Below are 6,000 nucleotides of genomic sequence, written 5' to 3' on the forward strand. Positions count from 1 at the left end.
AAACTTTCGATGGCGTAAAACATGATAAAACTGAATAAATAAAAACTATAATTTGTATTTATATAATTCAATTATGCCTCTAATTATTGTTAAACATATTTCCGTTGATATATATTAATGTAAATATTTTCAAATTGTTTATTTATATCTATAAATATTTAATAATAAAAAAACAATGCAAAAAATGGTAATAATACTTTAACAAAATTATGAAATAAGTTTAAACGTTTTGTGAAGTAACATAAAGTTTCGAACTATGTAGTAACAGAAATACCTATATTAATTAATTAATAATTTTGATTAAATATAAACATAAATTAATAGAAATATATTAAACACCACACCTTTACTATAAACATATATTTAGTTTTGAATTTAAGTTAGAACTTTAATTATAAAACAACAATAATTATTTTACTTTATTTAAAAAGTATAAAAATAAATTAAAACCAATAAAAATTTAACCAATAAAACAAAATTTACAAAAAATATTTTTATTTAATGTTGTAAACATCTTTATAAGAATATGTTAAAACGAAAGTGTAAACGAATGTCCTAAAAGCACCACTGCACATTATTTGATAACATCTTGGGAACCAGTTATGTAACCACCAATCAGTAAGTGTTGCCAACCAAAAAAACAGTTTAGCTTTAGTAAAAATGTCGCTTTTTTGTTTTTAATATGTTTATGTCATTTTCAAGGGTACATATCTGTCATTTATTCTCACTTAGTTATTGAACATTATAAGCAACAAAGTTTTTTTGGTTCAAAAATGTCGAATTTTGTGCCAACAAAGCGTCATATGCGGGAAGTTTTGCTTTACTTCTTTTATTTGAAACAAGTAAGAGAGCTATATTCGGCTGTGCCGAATCTTATATGCTCTTCACCAAATTATACTTCAAAATTAAAAATTTAAATATTTTTAGGTGAACAAAAATTTTTTTTCCAGTTTTTTAATTTTTTGGAAAAAATTAAATTGTTTTTTTTAAATTTTTTTTTTTTAGTTTTAAATTTTTTTTTATATTTAAAAAAAAATTTTGTTTTTTAAATTTTTTTTTTGTTGAAAAAAAGAAATTCGAGTTAAAAAATATTTTTTTCCGATTTTGACCCATTGTAAGTCCAACTTACTATGGTCTTATATACGTCGTTGCAAATGTCTTTGAAATATCTATCATTAGATATCCATATTGTCTATATTAATGACTTAGTAATCCAGATATAAGTAAAAAATAGGTCAAAAGTCGAGGTTGTCCTGGTTTTTTCCTCATATCTCAGCCATTTGTGGACCGATTTTGCTGATTTTAAATAGCAAACTTCTCGAAAGCATGTCTGAAAGAATTATTGAAGATTTGGATCCCGAAGATATCAGGGGTCTTCAGAAAATTGATTTCAACAGACAGACGGACATGGATTAATCGACTCCGCTATCTATAAGGATCCAGAATATATATACTTCATAGGGTCGGAAATGAAAAATGTAGAAATTACAAACGGAATGACAAACTTATATATACCCTTCTCACGAAGGTGAAGGGTATAAAAAGACTGCCGCTGAAGCACACCGATCGCTCACTAAAGCTTATGGAGAATGTTTTCGATCGGTATCAACGTGCGAGAGATGGTTTGTGCGATTCAGAAGTGGTGTCTCGACACGGATTACTCCATGAAGATTGTTGTAAAACTCAACAAGAGCTTGAAAAATCATTGGGAGCAGCAATTTCAAAACGTTTGCGAGCAGCAGGATTCATCCAAAAGCAAGGAAATTGGGTACCATACGAATTGAAACCGAGATACCTTGAACGACGATTTTGCATGTCCGAAATGATGCATGAACGGTATAAAAGGGAATAATTTTTGTACAGAATCATTACTTGTGATGCAAAATGGATCCATTACGATAACCCCAAGCATAAGAGATCGTATGTGAAGCTCGGCCAACCAGCCGAACCGACACTAAAGCCACATATCCATGGCTCTAGGGGTCTATTATGAGCTGCTGAAATCTGGTCAGACCATCACAGGGAACCTGTACCGAACACAAATGATTCGTCTGAAGCGAGCATTGGCTGAAAAACGCCCAGAATATGTGGCCAAACATTAAACTGTAATATTTCATCATGACAACACTCGGCCACATGTTACAATACCTGTTAAAAAGTACATATTTAGAATGAAGTGGTTGGGAAGTTTTGCTTCACTCGCTTTATAGTCCAGACCTTGACCCGTCCCACTACTATTTGTTTCAATCGATGCAGAATGCTCTCCCTGGGATACACTTCACTTCAGAACAGAGTATCCGAAATAGGGTTGACACTTTTTTGTCCGCAAAATATGAGCAGTTCATTGGGCTCCAGAAAAATTGGGAAAAGTTAATCAGATCAATTATGAATAAAAAATTCCCCGGGAGTTTTTTCCCATTGAATTTGAATAGGAAAAATGGGAAAAGGGAAAAAATTCCCGGGCAATTTTTATTCATAATTGGGCTGCATAACTAACAATGGCCAATACATTGAATAAATTTATATTGCACAAATGTTTCAAAATAAAAGCTAAAAATTTTAAAAAATCCCGTATTATTAAGTCATACACCCAATAGCAAAATTGTATTGATGTGCACGAGAAATTTCCTGGTCGTGTACTTTTCGTTTCGGTGATCCGAATTGGCCTCCTAGATCGTGTCATTTAACAACATTGAATTTCTTTATATGGGATTATTAGAAATCCAAGTTCTATGCCAATAAGCAACAAGTATTGAAGGACGAAATTTATTGACAAAATGTTCGTGAATAATTTCAATAAAAGAGAACGTATGTGCCAGCAAAATCGTATTTTTCGGATTTTTCTAACACCGTTTTTTTAATTCATAATTGGGCTGTATGATTCACTAAAAAGCTGAGAATTAAATTAAATTTTGGGATTCACTTCCCTGTGTTCTAAATATTTTTCGAAACTTAATATGCAGTTTTAATAGAGACTAATTCAATTAATTTCCTTGAATAAGAACTGATACCAGAACAGTTCCAATGAAAGGGTGTTTCCTTCTGATCAATTCGTAAAAACTTGTTCCGATGCTGACAAGTTTAGTCAAAAATCATAGAAAAACCAAATTGGAATCAGTACTGTATATATGCATGCGTTCAAGAACTAGTTGAGGAACTTACACGTGGTTTCCTATGTAATTATGTAAAATAATAAATAAAAACCTGTATCGAAAACACTCGACATGACGATTTTGATCCAAATCTAGCTGCCTTGCGACGAAGTTTCCATGAATTGATTTAATGTTTGCTCAAGAGAAAAATTTTCACAATCGTAATTGAAATAAATTTCAAATGCTTATTAGCATTCGAGTAAAAACTCGATCGCTATCGAGCACAATCGTTTTAAATTTCTATACATTTTATTCGATATCGAAAAAGAGAATCCCAAGTATAAAAAAACTCGCACGTTTGAATAAGTATTTGCTCGAGAATAACACCCTGCTCAGATTACAACAGATAAAGAAAGAGAAAAAGATGTTAATATAATCCATATTCTCTTTATGCTGACTTCATAACGATGGTTTAATATGCAAATTTATAAGCTTTAATGTTTTTAAGTTTATTTTGACTATTAATATTACAGAGAATAATAAATTTACGATTTGTTTAAAGTTATATCTTATGATATACATAAATAATTGTGTTCTTAAGCCAACCTACATTTATTTATATACAAAATGAGTTCAGTAACAGTAGCTGGCCATATAATGCAGAATTAAAGCAACAATTTCAAGTTTGAATCCCAATGATAACAATTTAAATTTAACTACGCTTATGGCATCATTACGCACATTTGGAAATTTGACCTCTTAAATACAATTCCCAGAATTCGCTTGTACAAACATAAGGGTAGTTAGTTTAAAAAGTTGATGAGTCTGGTTATTACGTGAGTATGCTGAACACTACACAATTAATAGATGGTATTGTCATTTTAATATTTCATTTGTAAATTTCTGACAAGCAAACAAAAAAAAACACACACAATCCAGCTTCCAAGAGGGAACTAAGCATGCAAAAAGTAAGCTTAATGGTTGGGTCAAATAGCCAAGCATGAACCGATTCATACAATATTATCTTTATAGCAACATTACTTACTTACATGCTTACAAGCATATATATATATGACAAGAGCTACGATCATCATGAAATTTGATAGTGCGATTTCAGCTTATATAAAACATATTTTCGACTATTTTAAAGACATTCAAACCGATATACCAGACATTTGTGCCAATTCCTATCGGAAGAGCAATAATACTAATATCCTAAACTGTCTCCCGTACTTTGAAGACAAATAGAGAGGATCCTTTATTGTGATCCTCTTTAATATAGTTCTCTTGTTAAAAGATACAAAGTTTAACAATGCTCAATTTAACCAGTGTCTGTTATTAGTTTTTGATGTATGTATATGTCGAATGTATATTTTTAACAGATTCACTAACTTATAAAAACTAAATGCAAATTTCTCTAAAATCAAATTTATGTTGAATATTTTTAACTTTTGCAACGTGTTTAAAATTTAACCCTTAAATTTTCTCGCCTTTACAAACAATGTAAACTTAGGTGGTTTGGCTTTGAAAACTTTTTGACAATACAAAACTTACAAGAGAGTACGTATGTTATTGACACATGTCCACATTGAAATAAAGAATTTAAATTTAACCATTTTACAACTGCATCGACAAGCGATGAAGAGATGGGGGATCTCTTCGAGCCATCAAGATTTTTTATTTTTCTAAATGATCTTCGATTTTTAAAGGTACATTCACATATGGCAAATATTTGACTTAATAAAAGATTTTTTAAATCTTTTATTTACTTGAAAAACACATTTTACTTAGAGTAGATCATAGTTTTATTTAATTTTGTTTCTTCTTACAAAACCCTTGTAAGTGTAAACAATAATAAATAATAGCTGCCCCAAAATGCATGCAGGATTTGAATTTGCCACCTCTTGTATAGTGAGGTGTTGCCAACTAAAAAAAATAGTTTGACAGCTGAGAGTTTAGAATTTCATTGTTGCACAATATGTTAAAAAATATTAATTTTGGTGGATCAATATTTCCGCATTTGGAAGTTCAGAAAAGCCACACGTGATCCACAAATTGTCATTGTTTGGTGCGGATTTTGAACTGGAGGCTGTTCAATTAGTGACTGGTGCTCGATATCGCTACATAATAACTTACTGCATGATACATTTCCTGATCGTGTGCTCTCTCGTTGTCGATAAACAAATGTGTCAAGAACGTGTTTAGTGTGTATTTTGGTCTGAAGGTTTCATAATTCTTAGAAAATGAGGTGCATCAAACAGTAACTGTTACTGACATGACAAAATAGTTTTTTCTCCCTTTTTCTGATTCTTATTTTAATGTGGTTTCAACAAGAATACAGCCGTGACATACAGCCCGTGAAGCTATTTAATTAATACATGAAACATTTCCTGATCGTAAGCTATCTCTTTGGACCGCTTAGCATATTAAAAATGGAGCATTACATCAGAGAACAACCTATGAAAGTTTGGTGGCCACAGCGATGGAGAACATGTTCACCTTGATGGCTTTGTTAATCGTCAAATCAAAATCCACATCGTGCCTTTATTTTCAGGCTGAGGTCCAAATGTGACTGGTAAAGCAGTAACTGTTACTGGTGTTCGATCTAGCGACATATTAACAGAGTTCTGCAACTCTAAATTGCATGATATTGATGTGGATGGGATTAATTTTAATAGGGTTATTTGAATTTAAATGTCTACGCCCATAACCCTGCAATGACTCGTTCATTGAAGGCTAAAATTCAACGATGCATCAATGAAATTCAGCCAAATTTATGCAAAATGGTCATGGAAAATTTCGACAGAGTTTGTGATAGAAAATAACTGTAAAATCTTTCATTAATTTTGGGACACAATAAAAAACATACCATGATTTGCATAAATTTTTCTCAAATGGTTTTAATGGA

This window comes from Calliphora vicina, chromosome 2 (assembly GCF_958450345.1).
Source record: "Calliphora vicina chromosome 2, idCalVici1.1, whole genome shotgun sequence".
NCBI classification, from domain to species: domain Eukaryota; kingdom Metazoa; phylum Arthropoda; class Insecta; order Diptera; family Calliphoridae; genus Calliphora; species Calliphora vicina.